This window comes from Stegostoma tigrinum, chromosome 35 (assembly GCF_030684315.1).
Source record: "Stegostoma tigrinum isolate sSteTig4 chromosome 35, sSteTig4.hap1, whole genome shotgun sequence".
In the NCBI taxonomy this organism is placed as follows: domain Eukaryota; kingdom Metazoa; phylum Chordata; class Chondrichthyes; order Orectolobiformes; family Stegostomatidae; genus Stegostoma; species Stegostoma tigrinum.
Window position 1 is genome coordinate 10,601,152 of NC_081388.1, and position 14,614 is coordinate 10,615,765.

At 40.3% G+C, this 14,614-nt stretch overlaps 1 protein-coding gene across 8 annotated transcripts in view; it reads right to left on the reverse strand.

Moving 5' to 3' along the window:
* LOC125447520 (protein Wiz-like) overlaps positions 1 to 14,614 on the reverse strand; it is a 174,048-nt gene that overhangs the window by 79,593 nt on the left and 79,841 nt on the right. The gene's annotated exons all lie outside the window — the stretch shown is intronic.

A 14,614-nucleotide genomic window follows, 5' to 3' on the forward strand; every position in this document is an offset into this window, starting at 1 on the left:
CCTTGCCTTAGCCCTGGATCTACACATCTTTCAGGCTGGTTTTCTTTCATGTGATTCAAGTCAATGTGCGGGCAAGGTAACAACCAACTTGACACTTGTACAAAATACACTGCAGAAACTCACCAACACTACTTTGACAGCACCTTCCAAACTGACAGACAATCTAGAAAGACAAGGGCAGCGGACAGATAGTAATATCATCAACGGTCAGTTCCCTCCAAGGCACTCACCATCGTGACCTGGAAATACAACTGCCATTTCTTCAGTGTCACCCGGACGAAATCATGAAAATCCCTCTCCAAAAGTACTGTGGGTCAAATGAAGTGCAGTGGTTCAAAAATGCAGCTCACTACCACCTATTCAAAGGTAACCAAGGATGGGCGATAAGTACTAAGTCAGTCAACGTCATCCATGTGCTGTATGTGAATAAGAAAATAAAGGCCATTTTAGCAGCATTTAAATAACCACTGAGTAGGATTGCTGACTGTCTTGGAGTCTCCAGGAATTAGCAGTAAGTCTTCACAGCATTGTTGTAGACAGTTCTTACAAAAAGGTGTTTGTTTTATTTGTTTGAACATTTCGGGTTAGCACCCATAAAAAATTTGAGATGGAACAAATGGAGCTGATGGAGGGAAAAGGTCATTTGATAAAGCTTTTAGGAAAACAACCAGCTGCAGCTGGCATCACTAACAATACATCCTCACACTACATTCCTTTTGATATTGGCTGAGGGATAAATAATGACCACAACAACTTGGGTACCTCAGACTCCACCTTGTTTCTTCAAAACAAGGTCAGGGATCTTTCAAGTCCACTGGAGAGTCAAACATAGGCTTTGAGTAAAATATCTCATTGAAAAGGCAGCACTTTTGACAATACAGCCCTCCCTTAACAGAGATGATAGAATCCCTCCAGTGCAAAAAGTCGACATTCAGTCTCCAAACAGCATCCCACCCAGATAATAATCCAAGGCTGGGAATCGAATCTCAGACCTGGCACTACACGCAGCAGTGCTAACCACTAAGCCACAATGCCACCCAAAGGCACTGTGCCACCCATTTTTCTGGGAGTGTTTGCCTATTGTACAGTACTTATATCTTAGAGTGGGACTTGAATTCACAATTTCTGATTCAGAAGGGAACATGCTGTCAACGGAGATACAGCTGACACAAATGGCAAACTGAATAAATGCATTGTGTTACGGGGTGGGAGAGAGAGAATCTTTCCAAATTCTTAGCACAAGTGTGTCGGTGGTTAAAAATGCACCATTATGATGAAAGAAAAATGAACTGAGTTTTAAAAGTGACTTTTCCATAGAACAATGTATAATGTGTTCTAGAAAATTCTAATAATGAAAAGTAGCAAAACTGTATCAGTAACAAAATGTACCATTGTGACAAAAGATTAAAGAAAAAACATTTAAATAAAATACTAGCACAATCTCTATGATATATGCATAGTAAGAAGGTTGATAAAGGTTCTGCTGTGCTGTCAGCACTGCTACAGATTTCAATACACCCAGGCCAGGAAAGGTAGAATTAACCAGTGTTCATCTTTTATGTGGCACTCCAAACATTCTCCTTAAATAGTTATGTAACTGGTCAATGGCTTTCATACCTTGACCACACCCAAATGTTAATGAAGGTGACACAGTATTTTGTTCATTCACAGGATATGGGTATCACTGGCTACGCCAGAATTTATTGCCCATTCCTAATTGCCTAGACAGCAGTTAAGAGTCAAACACATTGCTGTGGGATTGGAGTCACATGTAAACCAAAGTAGGTAAGGAGGACAGTTTCACTCCCTAAAGGACAGTTGTGAAGCAGATGGGTTTTTCTAACAAACAACAAATTTCATTGTCATCATTAAATTTATAATTCTAGATTTTGTTTTTTATTAAATATAAATTCTATCATTTGAATTCATCGAATTTGAACCTGAACGCCCAGGACATGACCCAAATTTCTAGGTTATCAGTCTAGTGATATACCACCAGTCCTAAATACAACAGTTGTCATGGAAAAACGATCTTCTTCCAGATTTTCAACTGAATTCCCCATCTACCAGCTGTCATGGACTGATATGAATCTTGGTCCCCAGAGCATTAGCTAGGGCCTCTGGATTACCTGTGTGGTGACATTACCATCAGCGCCATACTAATTATGCATGATTCATCTCAATAATTGATCCACCTGATTTACTCCAGTTATGCCAACAGGTGCAGTAATTTTTCATTTGCCTCCTTATTTGAACACTTCACACAAGATCAATCTCCCTCATGACGTGTGCAAGGGTGGTGACCAGTATCTGCTAGATGCAACTCCTCAATAATGGAATGTAGATCTTTGGATGTTGTGTTCAGTGTGACAGCAAGCAAACAAGGAGAGAGACAGGTGTGGTGATAATGTTATTGCAGCAACTCTAATGTCCTTTAGGGAAGAAATTCTGCCGTCCTCACCTGGTCTGGCCCACATGTAATTCCATACATGTCTTTTTTATGCATCCATCTTTTACATCCATATGAGGTTAAGACCGTGCTATAATGTTTCATCTGAAAAATGGCATCGTGTACATGACACTGCTGGAATAAGAGAGGAGGTGAATAGAAAGAGAGTGCTGGATACAAGTAAGGGGAAATCAGTGTAGGAATTTTAATCTATAGTCAATGAGAAAAGTGAATATTTATTTATATAGCACCCTTCACAATCTAAGAATTCGCGAATTGCTTCATAGCCATTTTAATTTAAGCTCTCAGGAAACACAGTGACCAATTTGTATCAACAGCAACGAGATGGCTGCTTTTCATATTGCAGCATGGTAAATTACAGCACTCCACTAGGTCGGATCACTGACTTTTGCCAGATTTTTACTATTATTCATTCTTGGGAATGTGAGTGATGGTGGCTGGGCCAGCATTTATTGCGCACCCCAAATTCCACTGGTGATAGTGCAGATGAGCTACCTTCTTGAACTGTTGCATTCCATTTGTTGGAGGTAAACCCACAATGCTGTCAGGGAGGAAGTTCTAAGAGACTGAACGAATTGTGATATATTTTCAAGTCTGGATGGTGAGTGGCTTGGAGGAGAACTTGCAGAGGGTGGTGTTCCCATGTATCTGCTGTCCTTAATAAAAATCGGAAGAACTGCGGATGGTGTAAATCAGAGGACAACAGATACAAAAGCAGAAATTGCTGGAAAAGCTGGTTCCTGAGGAAGGGTCAACAAGCCCAAAATGGCAACTCTGATTTCTCTTTACAGATGCTGCCAGACCTGCTGAGTTTATCTAGCAATTTCTGTTTTTGTATCTGTTGTCCTTGTCCTTCAAGATGGAAGTGATCAGGGAAGTGCTGCCTAAGGAGCTTAGGTGAATTAAATAACTTTAACGTTGGAACTGTCATAACCATGGGTCAGAACACTGAAGAACTACAGACATATGTATTTTGTAATGTCTTTTAAAAAAAAGGGCTAATACATCCAAAAATAGCTGCAGATGTAAATTAAGTGGCTGTCTGCTGAGAGAAACGCATAGAATGTCACATCTATGAATGTGATCAACAGCAAGCTATGCCCTGCAGGTACTCTATTGTGTCCACATCTCAGATCAAGTTCCCCAATCTAGTCTGGTTCCAAACAGATGCTCTAAATCATTCAGGGCTGAGTGAAGAAAGATGAACCAGTTCCCCTTTCTTTAAAATTTACCTGCCTCTTGGTTGGTCAGAAGAGGGCCAATTTGGAGTTTTAGAGTAAGAGTTTCACAGCATGAAAAAAGGCGCCTCATGATTGTGCCAGTCATCATCTACCTGTCTCTTCTTGTTCCATTATATATAACTGCAGACACATTTATGTTTTTCCTTTTGAAAACGGTACACAAAGACTGGGGTTAAAAAGCCAAATTAACTCCTGGAGTTTGCTAGTTAGATTTGTTCTAGCCTGGGTTTGAGTATTAGCATGTTATGAAGGTCACAGCTAAACAGCTGTAACAAGTCACTTGTGTTGCAGGTCAAAGCATTCTCTCATTCCAAGTGCTAGAAGTAATTAAGTAGTAGCTAAACAAAAGGGAACAGGATAAACAAAATTACACTCTCAGTCAAAAGGAATCAGAACTACAGAATCTCTACCAATGTTCAAAACTGAGTTATAAAACATACTGTTCAACTACCATTGTCAACACTACCAGCAACATCACTGCTATGGTTGCAATGTTCATCTATCTGATCCTCACAAACAGTTCAGAGATTGATCCGTATATCTGTTTGAATGATTAAACTTTTATTTCTTTGGATTCATCTGTTACTTTAATCTGTGTCTATGTGTGTTGTGTCACTGATTCTTCTCACATTTAATAATTAATACTCATTCTTTGTTAACATAAGAAAGCCTGTTTAAATTGGCTCCTTTTAAAACATAAGTTAATTTGAGTGTTCGAGCAGGTTATCCAAAGGCAGGAATCCTTTTTAAACTAAATTTTAATCTTAAACGGTTGGAGGTGCAGACATTCAGGCAGATCTTGGTATACATGTCCACAGATCCTTGAAGACAACTTGACATGGGTAAAGGTGGTTAAGGCAGCATGTGGGATACTTACCTTTATTAATCAAGGCACTGAATACAAGGGAGGTTCTGGCAGAGCTGTACGAGATGTTAGGTAGGTCACAGCAATGATTTGGAATTCACTGCCCACGAAAGTAGTAGAAACAAAGACAATCCATTTGTTCAAAAAGGAAACCAGACACTCAATTGAGAGAAATAAATGTGCAGGATGATAGGGATAAAGTGGGGAATGGGAGTGCTCTGCAAAGAGCCAGCATATACTCAAATGACCAAATGACATCCTTATGTGCTATAACGACTCCATGATTTTGCAAAGAGCCCATAATGTTTATCTTTAGTGATGTTGTGCAGGGATAAATATTGGACACAACACACTGATGAATTACCCTCTCTTCTTTGAAAATTACCATGAAATCTTCTATGTCTCCCTGGGACTCTATTTAATATCCCATCTAAACAGTGCCCCTTCAATCAGTCCTGTGTTGAAGTGCTAGCCGAGATTACGGGCTCAAGATTTTGAACTGAGATTTGAACCTACAATCTTGCAATGCTAAAGCAGGATGATTATCCACTAGGTCTGGGCTGTCGGTGGTAAACAAAGCAGCTGGAAAAATCATATCTATTGGCTAGACTTCAAAACCTTTTACATAATATACTTGTTATAGCTCTCCTCAATGTCCTAGCTGACAATTAGGTTTTGGCCAATGTCAAGATCAGAAAGTCTGGTGGCTCAATAAGTAGTGCCTCTGTACACCAGAAGTTCCACGTTCAAATCACATTCCCAGGGACTTGATGACCATGCAAGGTCAAACTCTAACATACCACTGCCCAAAAGGAAACAAAGCATGCGTAAAGATACTAAACAAGATCACAACCATATTACCTGCACATTATTTCATTACTGTTTCTGGGATCTTAATGTGCATCAATTAGTTGCCATGTTTCCTGCATCACAATTGTAACTACATTTCCAAAGTACTTAATTGGCTATAAGATGCTCTGAAAAGTCCTTAAGTAGTTGGAACACGTCCTTGAAAATAGACTGCCATTTTTACTCGCAAGAAGTAGCGCCAGTCACTGAGTTCTTAGCAGACTACTCGGAAGAAAATCTACTTACCACTTCTCAGTCTGCCAATCGGAGAAGCGTTTTTACTGTATTTCAAATCAAATCTGGAAAATAAAGTTCTCAGCAGCTGTGTGTATCCTGTCCTAACACAAAGTTATTTGCTTTTTTAAAGACATTAACTAAGCAGTTAAAGACCACTTGGAAGCATGTCCCTATTTAGATGCCATGGCAGATTATTTTCCAGACATGAATGAGAATTTTTTTTTATTAATAAAAAGCCTCCTCTTCAGGAAGGTGCAGACTGCTGTAAAGTGGGATTTGTAAGCTTCCTGTGTCCCTGCCTGTACCACATCATTATGTGAGAGTGCTAGACTTCATTGAAGTAATTGGTATTTGCCCGTTTGGATCTATGCACACAACAATCAAACACTATTATACATGGTCATCTGTAGCCAGGATGTAGAAGTAACAAAATGAAGTAGGTTCTATTCCAGTCAATATCCAATAATTACCCTCAGTTGCTCTCAAGGTGGTGATCACGAGCTGCCTACTTGAAACGTGCAATTCATGTGGTGTAGGGACATCCACAATACTATTATGAAGGATGTTTCAGGATATTGACTCCTGTTTTGCTAGTGCCCTTTGACACGAAATAATATGAAAGACAGAATACATCTTTGAATTTTGATCAAGTCCTTTAATCCTGAAATACCTGTATCGCTGTCTTCGATGCCAGCATGAACAGTTATTTCTACTTTTTAATTTGTACATTTCAGTAAGTATAGGTCAATATTCCATGGCTGGGTAGTCAAAAATCAAGAGTAGTCATTAGACAAAAGATGACTCTTCAGGCCAGGTTTACTGCACCAGAAATAATTTAATGACTATTATAAACTTGTCCATTCTCTCCTAATTTTTAATGGAAATCATTTGATCTTTATAATTGAATAGGCTAGTATTTATTGTCCATCTCTAATTACCGTCAAAAAGATTGTGCAGGGCCACCTCAAACTACTATGTTAACCTTTGGTGTTCGTTATCCCATAGTGCTGATGGGAGTGAATTTCAGATTTTTGACTTAATAACAGTAAAGCAGCAGTGACAATTTTCCAAACCAAGTGGTGTAGGGGTACCTGCAAGTGGCGATGTTCCCATGGAAATGTTGCCTTTGTCTGTTGAAGTGGTTGATATTCTGGCTTTAGAAACTGCTAAGGAAACTTAGTGAGTTACTGCAGTACACCTTGTAGTTAATGAATTGGTACACATTGTTACCACTGTGCATTAGTGTTGGAAGGAGTGAATGTTGAAGGCAGTGGACAAACTGTCAACCATGCAAATACATTATGCTGACTGGTGTTTTGCTTCTCAAGTACTGTTGGAACTGCTTTTATCTAGGCATATTGAGAATATGTTTTCACACTCCTGACTATGCTTATGAAAGGTGAACAGGGGAGTCACTAAGTGAGTTACTTGTCACAGAATTCCCAGCCTCTCAAATGCTCTTGGAGCCACAGTATTTGTATTGCTAATCTAGTTAAAATCCTGGGTCAATGGTAACCCCAGGATGTTGACCGAAGGAGATTGTGCATTGCACATCAGGGAGTGAGATGGTTAGATTCCATGTCACTCACACAGCCAAAGTATTAGAAAGTGTGATTTTTTAAAAATGTCCCATTGATTTTTTTTTCTATTACGTGGCTTAGGGCAGCATCACAGGAATTAATTCTTGGAAATGCAACAACAATTCTGAAGAGTAAGAATTTCTCTGCTGAAGACTAGGGTTAACTATGCTGAACAGGCTATGAACTTGGGACAGACAGCAAATACTAGCATGCAGCGTAGACACAACCCATGAAGGGATAGAAAAAGTTCTGGTCCAGTAACACTGCCGTTGTGCTACTGTTGCTACACGGTTTAAGGGTTGACATTTAGATTCATCGAAACGTACAGCACGGAAACAGACCCTTCTGTCCAACATGTCAGCGCTGACCAGATATCCTAAATAAAATCGGGTCCCATTTTCCAGCATTTAGCCCATATGTCTCTGAACTGTTCCTATTCATGTACTCATTGAAATGCCTTTTAAACATTGTGTTTGCACCAGCCTCCACCACCTCCTCTGGCAGCTCATTGTACACACACACCACCCACTGCATGAAAAAGTTGCTCCTTAGATCTCCTCTAAATTTCTTCTCTCTCACCTTAAAACTATGTGCCTTTGTTCTGGACTCCCCTATACTGGGAAAATGATCTTGGCTATTAACTCTATCCATGCCCTTCATGATTTTATAAACCTCTGTAAAGGTCACCCCTCAGACTCCAATGCTCTAGGGAAAATAGCCCTAGCCTATTCAGGCTTTCCTTACAGCTCAAACCCTCCAATCCCAGCAACATCCTTGTAAATATTTTCTGAACCCTTTCAAGTTTTACAACATCACTCCTACAGCAGGGAGACGTGTTGGACAGCATTTGCAATTACTGTTGGTAAAAGAATGGATAGTCCCCTTGTTTAGTTATTCCTTAGGGTAAGCAGTAAAGGAACAACAGAATGTCACAGACATTCTAGAAACCATGTAAAGGCAAGTTGCAAGTGCTGGCTGTTACGCCCCGATCAAATGTCTATACACAGTGTCTATATAGAAACAAAAACAGGAGTTGCTGGAAAAGCTCAGTAGGTCTGGTAGCATCTATGGAGAAAAAAAAATCACAGTTAACATTTTAGGTCCAGTGGCCCCTCGGACCCAAAACGTTAACACTGATTTTTTTCTTCACAGATGCTGCCAGACCTTTTGAACTTTTCCAGCAAATTCCATTTTTGTTCCCAATTTACATCATCCACAGTTCTTTCGGTATTTATTGCCCATAGAGAAACTGCTGCTAACGACACGACAAAAGTTGAGTCTTCTTTTCAAAATCATGGATTTTTAAATAGGATTTTTTTGTGCTGCTTATCCCCACACAACATTGGTGATTACTGGCTGTTCCTGCTGGTATGGAGAATACACATAGCAGGTTAGCAATCTGCATACTTCAAAATAAAGCAGATACTGTAGAAGTTCCTTAATACACATGAGTTAGCTGCTCCTTAAATAATGACCTGGCTTAGAGCATTCAGTGCTACAATTTTATCAAAGGACCAAGCCAACTACAAACATCCTGTGGGGCTCTTTAGAGTACACATTCTTTTGGCAGCAATAAATGTGTTGGGCAAACACTGTTTCAAATCCTGTGAATGTTTGACAACCTAAATATAATTATGTGAGTATTTCAATGTCCTTTAGTTCTGGGATAGCATCCAAAGGATTTGGAGCTGTATCACAGGAGACATTACGCAAAAGCATCCATCAGACAAAAGCCAGCAATGATCAGACTAGTTTGAAGATTCCTCAGCATTGGACAGCCATGTAAAAACATAAACAAATGTATTTCAAAGGTTAATTTTATTGTCAGAGACAGCTCACAAGACAAACAGCTTTTTTTCCTTTGGCCTAGGAAAACAAAGCAATGGGTTCTCCACTATCCTCTGCCACAAACAGAAAATTATTTTAGATCAATGTTTTATCCTTTTAATGGATAATGAATTTGTCTAGTGATTTACAGCCTGATAGCACATCTGCCACAAATATTAGTAGCATGTTATGCATTCCTCTAGAGCAAAACACATGGATAAAGCTTCTTTGTACATTTACACAGAAACAGGATTAAGAGTAGACTGTACAACCCATTAACCCTGTACCATCATTCAGTATCATTATGAATGATCTGTGGTTTCAACTCGTCTTTTCTGCCCACTCGCCATATCTCGATTTTGAGAGACAAAATCTATCCCAGCCTTAAAACTATGCAATTATGAAATATTAACAACACTCTGGGTTGAGAATTCCAAAGAATCTCAAACATTCGAGTGAACTATTTTCTCCTCATTTCAGTCCTTAATCATTAGCCCCTTATCTCAAGGCCATGCACCCCTGAATGTGTTTCAGATTCCATGATCAGCAGAAACAATCTCTCAGTGTCTACCTGTCAAAACCCTTTCATACCTTGTTTGTCTCAATGATATCACCTCTCATTCTTCCAGACTTCAGAGAATTAAGGCCCAATTCAGTCACACACCTCGGAATTGGCCATATAAAAGTATGCATTGGTTCATAGAAAATGTGAGGTTAGTTTACAGGAGTGTGCTGTGACCTTGGAGTCAAAGACATGGAAACAGCCTGAAAAGTATAACCAATGAAACAGCGTTTCCTCAGTCAGAAAAGAGTGAAGCAATGGAAAGAGAGTTTGTGTGTGTGTGAGCACATGCATGTCCGTGCATGTATGCCTGCTAAAGAGTGTGTAAGGGTCATGCAGATGCTGAAGACTTTGTTCTGTTTCATTCCCCTACAGGAGTAGGATAACAGTCAATTATTTTCTGTGACTCTGAGAAAGAATGCAGTTAATGCTGCATGTTTAAGGTGCAGGAGGTGGCCATTTGGCCTGATAGCCCAGTGCTGGCTCTCTGAAAGAGCTAATTAACCAGCCCCACTTAAATCTCCTTTCCCCATGGTCCTGAAAATTTTTGACCCTCAGGTTCTTATCCAAATCTCTTTTGAAAGACACAAATGAATAAACTTCTACCACTCTTTCAATCAGTGCAATACAAATTGTAACCATTCACTGAGTAAAAGATAATTCCTCATGTCAGTATATTAGCAGAAAATAGTGCCAAAAAATTCTTGGCAAGGATAGCCTTCATTATATGCCTGATTTTCACAGCCAAGACGACTGCCATCAGGCAGCTGCTCCATTGATAACTCTTGCGTCAGCCACATCACGAAGCTGCTTCACTGGAAATTTTCCGGAGCCTGCTTCGAGGAGAGTTCTAGATAATGATTAGGAGTTATCCCAAGCTGACAGAATTCACTACTCATTTGGTAGTTAGCTTTCCTGAAACAGATGTGTTTTGAATCAGCAATCAGATGACTCCTGATCTCTGCCATTTCTCTGAGGACTTCTCTGTGCTGGACCCATATATACCTAAATACTGACTCAAGTTTTTTACTCTTCCACAGGATGTGGGTGCATGTGGCATTTGTTGCTCATACCCTAGGTGCCCTTGAACTGAGTAGTTTGCTTGGGCCATTTCAGACGGCAGTTAAGAGTCAATCATATTGCTGGGAATCAGGAGTGGAATGTGGGCCAGACCAGTGCAAGGGCAGTAAATATTTTTTGCAAAGGACATTGGTGAACCAGATGGATTTTCAACAACAACCAATAATAGTTTCATGGTCACCAAAACTAGCTTTCAGTCCAGTTTTTCATGAATTCAACTTTAATTCCATGGTTAGATTTGAACCCATTGTTTCGATCATTGCCTGAGACTCTGCATTAATAGTCCAGTACCATTACCACAATGCCGAAATCTCCCCCAAGTGCTGTGCAAAGCAGTAGACATCAACAGGTCTGAAATTAGCCAAAGGGTCCTTTTTTCAAAAGAAAGGAGACAAGACTTGTTTAAGGAGCAGGATGAACCATATCCCATGCAACTAATGCAATGCTTTACCTTATAATCAGCACAATTTATATCACTGCATTATCAAATGTCATGGCATTTGGCCTAACTGGTGTTCATTATGTTAATGCTACTGATGAACCGTTTCCCAGGCTAAAAAGCATATCCTTATATTCCTTTCTCCATATTCTATCAAGCTTCCCCTTAAATGAATGTATGCTGCCCTCCTCAGCTACTGAAAGCAGCAGCTAGTTCCACATTGTAAGCAATCCCTGAGGGAAGACATTTTTCTTGAACTCTTTGCTAAATATGAGTGACAGTCGTATATTTATGCTTCAATGAACAAATGAAAAAAAACTCAAGTTTTGTTTTCCCCAAGACAGCTTGACTGCTCCCTGGCGTGTGATCAGAGCAAATAACTGCTAACCCATTCTAAACTGCAACCAGTTGAGGCACCTCACATCTGACAGAATGTCACACTGCCTCCAGGGACCAGCAGTGTAAACAAACCCTTGGCCAAATTTCTACCCATGTCTCTAAAGGGGGAGAGGTAGCAGAGCAAGTCAAAGGAAGTAATTCAACGTTAGCAGCAGTAATACAACAGAATCTCTTCTCCTTGTCTCTTTAATCTCTTTAATCCTTCCCAAAATAAAATTAGCCTTATCCAGCATGCACAAAGATCAGGTGGCGTCCCTAAATCAAAATTACTGCTAACAGCAGGAATCAAATGGAAATCTGCCTTGACATATGTAGAGAGCCTCTCAAAATCAGACTTTTTCACTGTAAATATTGAGCAAAACATTCCACTTGAGCTGTTTTTGTCTGCAATCACTTCAGACTGTCATTGGTATTTTATACAGTAACAATGACACCTAGGGACACACCAGCAATTGGAGGAGCATTCCGGTTAGTAGGGCACTGGATGACAAACTTTACTGGATATTAACCAGCTCCAAAAAGGCAAGATTCTTTTTTTTTCAGTTTTACAAGTCCAGCACTTACTTTAAATCTTAATTTTAAAGTTCTCCTCCTTGTTTTCAAATCCCTCCATGGCCTCACCCTTTCCCCATCCGTATGAAACCCTCTGGCCAACTAACCTGCAAGAAATTTGCACTCCTTCAATTTTAGCCTCAAGCATCCACAATTTTAGTTGCTCCAATCCTGGCACATGCCTTCATTTGCTGGCTTCCAAGTTCTGAAATTCCCTCTCTAAACCTCTCTGATCCTCCTTTATTCCTTTCCCCTTCTTCTTGATGCTCCTTGAAAATAACCTCGTTCCAATGGGTCGGCCATCTGCACCAATACTGCCATGGTGACTCAGTGTTTAACTTTGCTTCACTGATCATGACATGATGGACTGCATTCCAGTGGATAAGTTATTTTAAGAAATATTCTCTCTTAAGATGTGTGCATTAGTACTGACTGTCCAATCCCTTCTTGATCCGAAAGGTGCGAGACATCTCCTTATATCGCTAACATACATAGTCAGTGGTTGACCAAGTGAAAGCAACTTCATATCTAAACACATTGCTGTAGGTTTGGAGTCACACACAGGAGCAGAAAGAATAGAGACAGCAGATTTCCCTCCATTAAGGACAATAATCAACCATTTGAGGTCTTATGACCATCTGATGGCGTAGAGGGATTGAGTTTCGGAGCCATGAGCTCATGTTGCAGCTGTACAAAACTCTGGTGCGGCCACACCTGGAGTATTGCATACAGTTCTGGTCGCTGCATTATAGGAAGGATGTGGAAGCTTTGGAAAGGGTGCAGAGGAGATTTACTAGGATGTTGCCTTGTATGGAGGGAAGGTCTTATGAAGAAAGGCTGAGGGACTTGAGGCTGTTTTCATTAGAGAGAAGATGATTAAGAAGTGACTTAAGAGAGATGTACAAGATGACCAGAGGATTAGATAGGGTAGACAGTGAGAGCCTTTTTCCTCGGATGGAGATGGCTAGCACAAGGGAACACAGCTTTATATTGAAGGGTGATAGATATAGGACAGATGTCAGAGGTAGATTCTTTACTCAGAGTAGTAAGGGCGTGGAAAGCCCTGCCTGCAACAGTAGTAGACTCGCCAACTTTAAGGGCATTTAAATGGTCAGTGGATAAACATATGGATGATAGTGGAATAATGTAGGTTAGATGGGTTTCAGTTTGGTGCAACATCGAGGGTCGAAGGGCCTGTACCGCGCTATGATGTTCTATGTTCTAATTTATTCACAACCGAAGTGCAGAGATGGTTCATTGGTTGATTCCAGGGAATGAATGTGTTGTCTTATAAGGAAATGTTGAGTGGGTTGGGCCTGTTTGCACTGGTGTTTAGAAAAAATCAAAGGTTAATTATTGGAACTTGCAAGATCCAGAGGTGGATGCTGAGAAAATGTGGAGAGTCTGGAATGAGGGGACCTAGTTTAAAAACTAGGGGAAATCCTATTTATAATGGTTTAATACTGTGTCATTTAACTGTGCAACCATGCCTGGAAAAACCAGTTTGGCTGTGTTTAGACTATCTTATCAACACAGCAAACCCAAACTGGGCTGCAGTACTCAAGAGGACACATTGTACAAACAGATACTCTCTTCAGAGAGAGCAAAGCTGCATCCCTCCTCCCTGACCATACATGAAAAAGCCTCCAAATCTCCAGTCTCCTGCCAATAGTGTGAATTATGAGACATTCACACACACACACACACACACAAACTGGAAATTCGTCTCATCTGGCTTTCGATAAGTGTGGAGTGACTCTCTATGCATCTATTCCCACTTACCTGGGGAAGAATTCCAAGTAGTATATGAAAGGTGCATGTTTTGTTATTGCAGTTAATACACCACCTCAACCAACAATTCAGACCTTCATTCTCGGGACTTTTTCTCCCCAGACATAATTACTGAATAACACACAAGGCCTGGATGTAAGCAAATGCAGTCTTGCAGAAACACTTGCCTTCTTGAATGAGAAACCCAAGTGCAGGGTCAACAAGGTAAGCTTGCTGATGATGAGCTAAAGCTTGGGTTTTAAATGCCTGTGGATTGATAGGCAGGGGAAGCTGGAGGGAGGCACATATAATCTTGAAGTCATGGACGAAGTGAGCTAGAATTGCCAACAGAGTCACAAGGCTTGACGTGTAGAATCAAAATGGTGTCAGCACAGGATGAGTCCTTTCAGCCTGTTGTAGCCCTGTTTGCTGTCTGCAAAGGTACAATTTAAGCATAGCGAAGACAGAATGGAATGGGGAAAAGTACACACCATACTGCATTTGTAGTTAAACAGGCAACAATGAATTCAGGTTTCAAACTGAGTGGAACTGGCAGAGAGAGCAAAACATATGCTATCAACTTTGGCTTGTCATAAAAACCCTCATTTTCTGCAGGGCACGCAAACCAGGCCTTTTAAAATGAGAAAATAAATCCTCAGAAGAGACAGAAATGAACTCTGAACATCAAGAGACTTGGCAACAGGCATACAGGACGACAATACAGTTTCACACAGCAACATACA